Raw genomic sequence first — 12,500 nt, 5'->3', positions numbered from 1 at the left:
GAAGGACTAAGAAGCCCGACGAACGCGCGAAAACATTTAGAGAGGCCGAGCAAGCACCGGTTAGCGCGAATGCAAATAACAAACGCAACAGGCAAATTTCGAGGGACATACTTTTCGCAACAAGCTTCCACTAGGAAAGCATAGGCAACTCGTTCGAACGTCAAAGCCAACCAAATGGCAATTACCCGAGGGACACGCTTTTCGCAAGGCACCTTCCACTAGGGAAGCGCAAGCAACCCGAAGGCGAGTCGAAGACAACCCGAGGGACATGGAGGAATGCACCAGTGGAGTTCGCTGCACAGGCAGGGATCCGTCCAACTCGCACAAACCGAACACAACTCACGCGCCACGACGTACACTGTGCACCAGCCCCCCAAAACGAATCACCCCCCGAAGGACCAAGAAGCCCGACGAACGCGCGAAAACATTTAGAGAGGCCGAGCAAGCACCGGTTAGCGCGAATGCAAATAACAAACGCAACAGGCAACTTTCGAGGGACATACTTCTCGCAACAAGCTTCCACAAGGAAAGCACAGGCAACTCGTTCGCACGCCAAAGCCAACCAAATGGCAATTTAACCGAGGGACATGCATTTCGCAAGGCAACTTGTACAATTACCCGAGGGACATGGCATGCTTGCCAAGGCCGTGGCTTGGCATGCTTGCCAAGGCCGTGGCATGACATGCTGCTGGCCAAGGCCGGGCATGCCATGCTGCTGGACAAGGCCGTGGCAAGGCATGCTGATGGCCGAGGCCGTGGCAAGGCATGCTGATGGCCGAGGCCGTGGCAAGGCATGCTGATGGCCGAGGCCGTGGCAAGGCATGCTGCTGGCCAAGGCGTTGGCATGGCATGCTGCTGCTGACCAAGGCTTGGGCTTGCCATGCTGCCGGCCAAGGCCGCGGCATGGCATGCTGCCGGCCAAGGCCGCGGCATGGCATGCTGCCGGCCAAGGCCGCGGCATGCCATGTTGCTGGCCAAGGCCGTGGCATGGCATGCTGCTGGCCAAGGCCGTGGCATGACATGCTGGCCAAGGCCGGGGCATGGCAAGCTGCTGGCCAAGGTCGTGGCATGGCACGCTGCTGGCCAAGGCCGGGGCATAGCACGCTGCTGGCCATGGCCGTGGCTTGGCAAGGTTGCCAAGGCCGGGGCATGGCGTGCTGCTGGCCAAGGCTTTGGCATGCCATGTTGCTGGCCAAGGCTGTGGCATGGCATGCTGCTGGCCAAGGCTGTGGCATGGCATGCTGCTGGCCAAGGCCGTGGCATGACATGCTGGCCAAGGCCGGGGCATGGCATGCTGCTGGCCAAGGTCGTGGCATGGCATGCTGCTGGCCAAGGCCGTGGCATGACATGCTTGCCAAGGCCAGGGCATGGCATGCTGCTGGCCAAGGCTTTGGCATGCCATGTTGCTGGCCAAGGCTGTGGCATGGCATGCTGCCCTAGGCCAACGTGCCACCGCCACCGCCGCGGGCCGCCACTCGACGCATCCCGTGCTTGGCTATGTAGTTTCGATGCCACAAGCCAATGCCACAAGCCAAGCGATGGCATGTGCCAAGCGCCCGCCTAGGCATAGGCGTGGCCTGTGGCCTGGCCATGCTGGCCAGCCTTAAGGGAGGTGCCCCCCCCTTATAATAGCCTGTTAAGCCCTTTTCAATCTGGCAGGAGGAAACATCAAGCATGTTCGAGGAGTCATAATGGGGTTTTTTTAAAAAGTAATGGTTTTTTGCCAAAACTTTCAACATGAAAGTTGTATGAAATAATTTAATACACCATAAAAAAAATTATAAAAAAATATTTGGCCACCGGAATATTTTATTTTAATTTATTTCAATTTTAATACTTAAAAAATAATAAAAATTACTAAAAATACTCAAAAAATTCTAGAAAAATTCCAACAATTATAAGATGAGGCACTAGTAATTATAGTAATTTTTTTAATTATTTTTTTATTTTTAATTTATTTTATTATAATTTTTATGAGTAAATAAATAATTAAAAAGCCCGACGAACGTGCAAAAACTCTTAGAGAAACCCAGCAAGCATCGGATAGCTCGAATGCAAATAACAAACGCAACAGGCAACTTCCGAGGGACATACTTTTCCCAACAAGCTTCCACTGGGGAAAGCACTAGCAACGTGTTCGCAAGTCAAAGGCAACCAAACCGGCTATTACCCGAGGGACAAGCATTTCGCAGGGCAACATATACGTAAGTCAAAGCCAAACCAAATGGCAATTACACGAGGGACAGGATTGCTTGCCAAGGGCGTGGCATGCGATGTTCTAGCCCAAGGCCAAGGCACGCCACGCTGCGGGACAAGGCCGTGGCAAGACATGCGGCTGGCCTTGGCCTTGGCATGGCATGCCGCCGGCTTTGGCTGGGCTGCGTTGGCCTTGCCATGGAATGTTGCTGGCTTCGGATGGGCTGCCTCGGCCTTGGCCTTGGCCGTGGCATGGCATGGCATGCTGCTGGCCTTGGCCTTGGCCTTGGCATGGCATGCTGCTGGCTTTGGCTGGGCTGCCTTGGCCGTGGCATGGCATGCTGCTGGCTTTGGCTGGGCTGCCTTGGCCGTGGCATGGCATGCTGCTGGCCTAGGCCTTGGCATGGCATGCTGCTGGCTTTGGCTGGGCTGCCTTGGCCGTGGCATGGCATGCTGCTGGCCTAGGCCTTGGCATGGCATGCTGCTGGCATTGGCTGGCAGCCTTGGCCGTGGCATGGCATGCTGCTGGCCTTGGCCTTGGCATGGCATGCTGCTGGCTTTGGCTGGCCTGCCTTGGCCGTGGCATGGCATGCTGCTGGCCTTGGCCTTGGCATGGCATGCTGCTGGCTTTGGCTGGCCTGCCTTGGCCGTGGCATGGCATGCTGCTGGCCTAGGCCTTGGCATGGCATGCTGCTGGCTTTGGCTGGCCTGCCTTGGCCGTGGCATGGCATGCTGCTGGCCTAGGCATGGCATGGCATGCTGCTGGCTTTGGCTGGGCTGCCTTGGCCGTGGCATGGCATGCTGCTGGCCTTGGCCTTGATATGGCATGCTGCTGGCTTTGGCTGGGCTGCCTTGGCCGTGGCATGGCATGCTGCTGGCCTAGGCCTTGGCATGGCATGCTGCTGGCTTTGGCTGGGCTGCCTTGGCCTTGGCATGGCATGCTGCTGGCTTTGGCTGGCCTGCCTTGGCCGTGGCATGGCATGCTGCTGGCCTAGGCCATGGCATGGCATGCTGCTGGCTTTGGCTGGGCTGCCTTGGCCGTGGCATGGCATGCTGCTGCCCTTGGCCTTGATATGGCATGCTGCTGGCTTTGGCTGGGCTGCCTTGGCCGTGGCATGGCATGCTGCTGGCCTAGGCCTTGGCATGGCATGCTGCTGGCTTTGGCTAGCCTGCGTTGGCCGTGGCATGGCATGCTGCTGGCCTAGGCCTTCGCATGGCATGCTGCTGGCCTAGGCCTTCGCATGGCATGCTGCTGGCTTTGGCTGGGCTGCCTTGGCCGTGGCATGGCATGCTGCTGGCCTTGGCCTTGGCATGGCATGCTGCTGGCTTTGGCTGGGCTGCCTTGGCCGTGGCATGGCATGCTGGTGGCCTAGGCCTTGGCATGGCATGCTGCTGGCTTTGGCTGGCCTGCCTTGGCCGTGGCATGGCATGCTGCTGGCCTAAGCCTTGGCATGGCATGCTGCTGGCTTTGGTTGGGCTGCCTTGGCCGTGGCATGGCATGCTGCTGGCCTTGGCCTTGGCATGGCATGCTGCTCGCTTTGGCTGGCCTGCCTTGGCCGTGGCATGGCATGCTGCTGGCCTAGGCCTTGGCATGGCATGCTGCTGGCTTTGGCTGGGCTGCCTTGGCCGTGGCATGGCATGCTGCTGGCCTTGGCCTTGGCATGCCATGCTGTTGGCTTTGGCTGGCCTGCCTTGGCCGTGGCATGGCATGCTGCTGGCCTAGGCCTTGGCATGGCATGCTGCTGGCTTTGGCTGGGCTGCCTTGGCCGTGGCATCGCATGCTGCTGGCCTTGGCCTTGGCATGGCATGCTGCTGGCTTTGGCTGGGCTGCCTTGGCCGTGGCATGGCATGCTGCTGGCCTTGGCCTTGGCATGGCATGCTGCTGGCTTTGGCTGGGCTGCCTTGGCCGTGGCATGGCATGCTGCTGGCCTAGGCCTTGGCATGGCATGCTGCTGGCTTTGGCTGGGCTGCCTTGGCCGTGGCATGGCATGCTGCTGGCCTAGGCCTTGGCATGGTATGCTGCTGGCCTAGGCCTTGGCATGGCATGCTGCTGGCTTTGGCTGGCAGCCTTGGCCGTGGCATGGCATGCTGCTGGCCTTGGCCTTGGCATGGCATGCTGCTGGCCTTGGCCTTGGCATGGCATGCTGCTGGCTTTGGCAGGCCTGCCTTGGCCGTGGCATGGCATGCTGCTGGCCTTGGCCTTGGCATGGCATGCTGCTGGCTTTGGCTGGCCTGCCTTGGCCGTGGCATGGCATGCTGCTGGCCTAGGCCTTGGCATGGCATGCTGCTGGCTTTGGCTGGCCTGCCTTGGCCGTGGCATGGCATGCTGCTGGCCTAGGCCTTGGCATGGCATGCTGCTGGCTTTGGCTGGGCTGCCTTGGCCGTGGCATGGCATGCTGCTGGCCTTGGCCTTGGCATGGCATGCTGCTGGCTTTGGCTTGCCTGCCTTGGCCGTGGCATGGCATGCTGCTGGCCTAGGCCTTGGCATGGCATGCTGCTGGCTTTGGCTGGGCTGCCTTGGCCGTGGCATGGCATGCTGCTGGCCTTGGCCTTGGCTTGGCATGCTGCTGGCTTTGGCTGGGCTGCCTTGGCCGTGGCATGGCATGCTGCTGGCCTAGGCCGTGGCATGGCATGCTGCTGGCCTTGGCCTTGGCATGGCATGCTGCTGGCTTTGGCTGGCCTGCCTTGGCCGTGGCATGGCATGCTGCTGGCCTAGGCCTTGGCATGGCATGCTGCTGGCTTTGGGTGGGCTGCCTTGGCCGTGGCATGGCATGCTGCTGGCCTTGGCCTTGGCATGGCATGCTGCTGGCTTTGGCTGGCCTGCCTTGGCCGTGGCATGGCATGCTGCTGGCCTAGGCCTTGGCATGGCATGCTGCTGGCTTTGGCTGGGCTGCCTTGGCCGTGGCATGGCATGCTGCTGGCCTTGGCCTTGGCATGGCATGCTGCTGGCTTTGGCTGGGCTGCCTTGGCCGTGGCATGGCATGCTGCTGGCCATGGCCTTGGCATGGCATGCTGCTGGCTTTGGCTTGCCTGCCTTGGCCGTGGCATGGCATGCTGCTGGCCTAGGCCTTGGCATGGCATGCTGCTGGCTTTGGCTGGGCTGCCTTGGCCGTGGCATGGCATGCTGCTGGCCTTGGCCTTGGCATGGCATGCTGCTGGCTTTGGCTGGCCTGCCTTGGCCGTGGCATGGCATGCTGCTGGCCTAGGCCTTGGCATGGCATGCTGCTGGCTTTGGCTGGGCTGCCTTGGCCGTGGCATGGCATGCTGCTGGCCTTGGCCTTGGCATGGCATGCTGCTGGCTTTGGCTTGCCTGCCTTGGCCGTGGCATGGCATGCTGCTGGCCTAGGCCTTGGCATGGCATGCTGCTGGCTTTGGCTGGGCTGCCTTGGCCGTGGCATGGCATGCTGCTGGCCTTGGCCTTGGCTTGGCATGCTGCTGGCTTTGGCTGGGCTGCCTTGGCTGCGGTTCTTATCACTAGACGTGCGTTGCGTGCGAAGGCGTGCAAAGGCGTGCGCGACCATGCGCGCAACACGCGCACCGTGGTCAAAAGACCACGCGCGCGGTATTCGCACAGGCCACGCTGCCCACGCCGCGGGCATGCCAGGCCGCCCAGGCCGTGCGCATGCCATGCCGTGCTGCCCAGGCCGGCTGCATGCCAGGCCGCCCAGGCCGTGCGCATGCCATGCCGTGCTGCCCACGCCGCGGGCATGCCAGGCCGGCTGCATGCCAGGCCGCCCAGGCCGTGCGCATGCCATGCCGTGCTGCCCACGCCGCGGGCATGCCAGGCCGGCTGCATGCCAGGCCGCCCAGGCCGTGCGCATGCCATGCCGTGCTGCCCATGCCGCGCGCATGCCAGGCCGCCCACGCCCGCGCGCATGCCACGCCATGCTGCCCAAGGCCGCGCCCAGGCCGCGCAAGGCCGCGCCCAGGCCGCCCAAGGCCGCGCCCAGGCCGCGCAAGGCCGCGCCCAGGCCGCCCAAGGCCGCGCCCAGGCCGCGCAAGGCCGCCCAAGGCCGCGGTCCAGGCCGCCCAAGGCCGCGGCCGAGCCGCCCCAGGCCGCAGCCCAGGCCGCGGTCGAGCCGCAGTGCATGTAACCCAAGGCCGCAGCCCAGGCCGCGCCCAACATGGGGCGTACCTGCCACTGCCTTGCCCTGGGCAAGGGAGGTGCCCCCCCCTTATAATAGCCTGTTAAGCCCTTTTCAATCTGGCAGGAGGAAACATCAAGCATGTTCGAGGAGTCATAATGGGGTTTTTTTAAAAAGTAATGGTTTTTTGCCAAAACTTTCAACATGAAAGTTGTAGGAAATAATTTAATACACCATAAAAAAAATTAAAAAAAATATTTTTTTACAGAAAATATTTTATTTTAATTTATTTCGATATTAATACTTAAAAAATAATAAAAATTAATAAAAATAGTCAAAAAATTATGGAAAAATTCCCATAATTAAAGGATGATTCACTAGTAATTATAGAAATTATTAAATTATTTTTTTCATTTTTTTTATTTTATTTTGATTTTTTTATGCCAAATAAGGGCTTTAAAAATTCGAAAAGCTCCAGAAAAATTGCAAAAAAATAGGGAATGACATTTAAAATTGATTGTAGTGCATTTTTAATTGTGTTGCACGGTTTGGGTAAGATTATAAAAGAATCATGTTCAAAAAGATCGATCGAGGCGGTGGCACGCCATGGCCTTGGCCTTGGCCTTGGCCTTTGCCCGCGGCCTTGGCCTTTGCCTTGGCCTTGGCCATGCCTTGCACAGGGACTTGGCCTTGCCCACTGCCTTGGCCTTGGCTTTGGCCTTGGCCTTGGCATGGCATGGCATGCTCGCCGAGGCCGTGGCATGCCTTGCTGCTAGCCAAGGCCGTGGCGTGGCATGCTCGCCCAGCCCGTGGCATGCCGTGCTCGCCCAGCCCGTGGCACGCCATGTTGGCCCAAGGCATTGGCATGGCATGCCGGCCAAGGCATGCTGGCCAACGCTGCACAAGGCGGTGCCATGGCATGGCATGCTGACCAAGACCGTGCCATGGCATGCTGGGCGAGGCCGGGGCATGGCATGCTGGCCGAGGCCGTGGCTTGCCATGCCGCCACGGCCGTGGCATGCCGGGCAACGGACCGGCATGGCCCAGCCCGTGGCACGCCATGTTGGCCCAAGGCATTGGCATGGCATGCCGGCCAAGGCATGCTGGCCAACGCTGCGGCACGGCGTGCTGGACAAGGCGGTGCCATGGCATGGCATGCTGACCAAGACAGTGCCATGGCATGCTGGCCGAGGCCGTGGCATGGCATGCTGGCCGAGGCCGTGGCTTGCCATGCCGCCACGGCCGTGGCATGCTGGGCAACGGACCGGCATGGCATGCTGGCCGTGGCGGTGGCACGACATGCTGGCCAAGGCAGTGGCATGGCATGTAGGCCAAGGCTAAGGCATGGCACGCTGTGGCATGGCACGCTGGCCAAGGCAGTCGCAAGGCATGCGGGCCGAGGCCGCGGCACGGCCCGCTGGGCAACGCGGTGGCATGGCATGCTGGGCAACGCCGTGGCAAGGCATGCGGGCCGAGGCCTTGGCATGGCATGCTGGCCGAGGCCGTGGCATGGCATGCGGGCCGAGGCCGTGGCATGGCATGGCATGCGGGCCGAGGCCGTGGCATGGCATGCGGGCCGAGGCCGTGGCGTGGCATGGCATGGCATGTTGGGCAACGCCGTGGCAAGACATGCGGGCCGAGGCCGTGGCATGGCATGTTGGGCAACGCCCTGGCAAGCCATGCGGGCCGAGGCCGTGGCGTGGCATGTTCGCCAAGGCTAAGGCATGGCACGCCGGGCAACGCGGTGCATTGGCATGCTGGGCAGCGCGGTGGCAAGGCATGGGGGCCGAGGCCGTGGCATGGCATGTTGGGCAACGCCGTGGCAAGACATGCGGGCCGAGGCCGTGGCATGGCATGCGGGCCGAGGCCGTGGCACGACATGTTGGCCAAGGCTAAGGCATGGCACGCCGGGCAACGCGGTGGCATGGCATGCTGGGCAACGCGGTGGCAAGGCATGCGGGCCGAGGCCGTGGCATGGCATGTTGGGCAACGCCGTAGAAGGGCATGCGGGCCGAGGCCGTGGCATGGCATGCGGGCCGAGGCCGTGGCATGGCATGTTGGGCGACGCCGTAGCAAGGCATGCGGGCCGAGGCCGTGGCATGTCATGCGGGCCGAGGCCGTGGCATGGCATGCGGGCCGAGGCCGTGGCATGGCATGTTGGCCGAGGCCGTGGCAAGGCATGCGGGCCGAGGCCGTGGCATGGCATGTTTGGCAACGCCGTGGCAAGACATGCGGGCCGTGGCATGGCATGGCATGCGGGCCGAGGCCGTGGCACGACATGTTGGCCAAGGCTAAGGCATGGCACGCCGGGCAACGCGGTGGCATGGCACGCCGGGCAACGCGGTGGCAAGGCATGCGGGCCGGGGCCGTGGCATGGCATGTTGGGCGACGCCGTAGCAAGGCATGCGGTCCGAGGCCGTGGCATGTCATGCGGGCCGAGGCCATGGCATGGCATGCGGGCCGAGGCCGTGGCATGGCATGTTGGGCGACGCCGTAGCAAGGCATGCGGGCCGAGGCCGTGGCATGTCATGCGAGCCGAGGCCGTGGCATGGCATGCGGGCCGAGGCCGTGGCATGGCAAGTTGGGCGACGTCGTGGCAAGGCATGCGGGCCGAGGCCGTGGCATGTCACGCGGGCCGAGGCCGTGGCATGGCATGCGGGCAGAGGCCGTGGCATGGCATGTTGGGCGACGCCGTCGCAAGGCATGCGGGCCGAGGCCGTGGCATGGCATGCGGGCCGAGGCCGTGGCATGGCATGTTGGGCGACGCCGTAGCAAGGCATGCGGGCCGAGGCCGTGGCATGTCATGGCATGTTGGGCGACGCCGTAGCAAGGCATGCGGGCCGAGGCCGTGGCATGGCATGTTTGGCAACGCCGTGGCAAGACATGAGGGCCGTGGCATGGCATGGCATGCGGGCCGAGGCCGTGGCACGACATGTTGGCCAAGGCTAAGGCATGGCACGCCGGGCAACGCGGTGGCATGGCATGCGGGCCGGGGCCGTGGCATGGCATGTTGGCCAACGTCGTAGCAAGGCATGCGGGCCGAGGCCGAGGCCGTGGCACGGCATGCGGGCCGAGGCTGTGGCATGGCATGTTGGGCGACGCCGTAGCAAGGCATGCGGTCCGAGGCCGTGGCATGTCATGCGGGCCGAGGCCGTGGCATGGCATGCGGGCCGAGGCCGTGGCATGGCATGTTGGGCGACGCCGTAGCAAGGCATGCGGGCCGAGGCCGTGCCGTGGCATGCGGGCCGAGGCCGTGGCATGGCATGCGGGCCGAGGCCGTGGCATGGCATGTTGGGCGACGCCGTAGCAAGGCATGCGGTCCGAGGCCGTGGCCTGTCATGCGGGCCGAGGCCGTGGCATGGCATGCGGGCCGAGGCCGTGGCATGGCATGCGGGCCGAGGCCGTGGCATGGCATGTTGGGCGACGCCGTAGCATGGCATGCGGGCCGAGGCCGTGGCATGTCATGCGCGCCGAGGCCGTGGCATGGCATGCGGGCCGAGGCCGTGGCATGGCAAGTTGGGCGACGTCGTGGCAAGGCATGCGGGCCGAGGCCGTGGCATGGCATGCGGGCCGAGGCCGTGGCAACGCATGTTGGGCGACGCCGTCGCAAGGCATGCGGGCCGAGGCCGTGGCATGTCATGCGGGCCGAGGCCGTGGCATGGCATGCGGGCCGAGGCCGTGGCATGGCATGTTGGGCGACGCCGTAGCAAGGCATGCGGGCCGAGGCCGTGCCGTGGCATGCGGGCCGAGGCCGTGGCATGGCATGTTGGGCGACGCCGTAGCAAGGCATGCGGTCCGAGGCCGTGGCATGTCATGCGGGCCGAGGCCGTGGCATGGCATGCGGGCCGAGGCCGTGGCATGGCATGTTGGGCGACGCCGTAGCAAGGCATGCGGTCCGAGGCCGTGGCATGTCATGCGGGCCGAGGCCGTGGCATGGCATGCGGGCCGAGGCCGTGGCATGGCATGTTGGGCGACGCCGTAGCAAGGCATGCGGGCCGAGGCCGTGCCGTGGCATGCGGGCCGAGGCCGTGGCATGGCATGTTGGGCGACGCCGTAGCAAGGCATGCGGTCCGAGGCCGTGGCATGTCATGCGGGCCGAGGCCGTGGCATGGCATGCGGGCCGAGGCCGTGGCATGGCATGTTGGGCGACGCCGTAGCAAGGCATGCGGGCCGAGGCCGTGGCATGGCATGCGGGCCGAGGCCGTGGCATGGCAAGTTGGGCGGCGTCGTGGCAAGGCATGCTGGCCGAGGCCGTGGCATGTCATGCGGGCCGAGGCCGTGGCATGGCATGCGGGCCGAGGCCGTGGCAAGGCATGTTGGGCGACGCCGTAGCAAGGCATGCGGGCCGAGGCCGTGGCATGTCATGCGGGCCGAGGCCGTGGCACGTCATGCGGGCCGAGGCCGTGGCATGGCATGTTTGGCCACGCCGTGGCAAGACATGCGGGCCGTGGCATGGCATGGCATGCGGGCCGAGGCCGTGGCTCGACATGTTGGCCAAGGCTAAGGCATGGCACGCCGGGCAACGCGGTGGCATGGCATGCTGGGCAACGCGGTGGCAAGGCATGCGGGCCGAGGCCGTGGCATGGCATGTTGGGCAACGCCGCAGCAAGGCATGCGGGCCGAGGCCGTGGCATGGCATGCGGGCCGAGGCCGTGGCATGGCATGCGGGCCGAGGCCGTGGCATGGCATGTTGGGCGACGCCGTAGCAAGGCATGCGGTCCGAGGCCGTGGCATGTCATGCGGGCCGAGGCCGTGGCATGGCATGCGGGCCGAGGCCGTGGCATGGAAAGTTGGGCGGCGTCGTGGCAAGGCATGCGGGCCGAGGCCGTGGCATGTCATGCGGGCCGAGGCCGTGGCACGGCATGCGGGCCGAGGCCGTGGCACGTCATGCGGGCCGAGGCCGTGGCATGGCATGTTTGGCAACGCCGTGGCAAGACATGCGGGCTGTGGCATGGCATGGCATGCGGGCCGAGGCCGTGGCTCGACATGTTGGCCAAGGCTAAGGCATGGCACGCCGGGCAACGCGGTGGCATGGCATGCTGGGCAACGCGGTGGCAAGGCATGCGGGCCGAGGCCGTGGCATGGCATGTTGGGCAACGCCGCAGCAAGGCATGCGGGCCGAGGCCGTGGCATGGCATGCGGGCCGAGGCCGTGGCATGGCATGCGGGCCGTGGCCGTGGCATGGCATGTTGGGCGACGCCGTCGCAAGGCATGCGGGCCGAGGCCGTGGCATGGCATGTTTGGCAACGCCGTGGCAAGACATGCGGGCCGTGGCATGGCATGGCATGCGGGCCGAGGCCGTGGCACGGCATGCGGGCCGAGGCCGTGGCATGGCATGTTGGGCGACGCCGTAGCAAGGCATGCGGGCTGAGGCCGTGGCCGTGGCATGGCATGCGGGCCGTGGCCGTGGCATGGCATGGCATGCGGGCCGAGGCCGTGGCATGGCATGTTGGGCAACGCCGTGGCAAGGCATGCGGGCCGAGGCCGTGGCATGGCATGATGGCCGAGGCCGTGGCATGTCATGCGGGCCGAGGCCGTGGCATGGCATGTTGGGCGACGCCGTAGCAAGGCATGCGGTCCGAGGCCGTGGCATGTTATGCGGGCCGAGGCCGTGGCATGGCTTGTTGGGCGACGCCGTAGCAAGGCATGCGGGCCGAGGCCGTGGCATGTCATGCTGGCCAAGGCCAAGGCATGACATGGCATGGCATGCGGGCCGAGGCCGTGGCATGGCATGTTGGGCAACGCCGTGGCAAGGCATGCGGGCCGAGGCCGTGGCATGGCATGATGGCCGAGGCCGTGGCATGCCATGCTGGCCAAGGCTAAGGCATGGCATGCCGGGCAACGCGGTGGCATGGCATGCTGGGCAACGCCGTGGCAAGGCATGCGGGCCGAGGCCGTGGCATGGCATGTTGGGCAACGCCTTGGCAAGACATGCGGGCCGAGGCCGTGGCATGGCATGGCATGTTGGGCAACGCCTTGGCAAGGCATGCGGGCCGAGGCCGTGGCATGGCATGCTAGCCGAGGCCGTGGCATGGCATGTTGGGCGACGCCGTGGCAAGGCATGCGGGCCGAGGCCGTGGCATGGCATGCGGGCCGAGGCCGTGGCACTGCATGTTGGGCGACGCCGTAGCAAGGCATGCGGGCCGAGGCCGAGGCCGTGGCATGGCATGTTGACCGAGGCCAAGGCATGGCATGCCGGGCAACGCGGTGGCATGGCAT

Source organism: Camellia sinensis, unplaced genomic scaffold (assembly GCF_055761805.1).
Source record: "Camellia sinensis isolate YWXY unplaced genomic scaffold, ASM5576180v1 Unanchor4, whole genome shotgun sequence".
In the NCBI taxonomy this organism is placed as follows: Eukaryota; Viridiplantae; Streptophyta; class Magnoliopsida; order Ericales; family Theaceae; genus Camellia; species Camellia sinensis.
Note: the sequence above shows the minus strand (reverse complement) of the source record.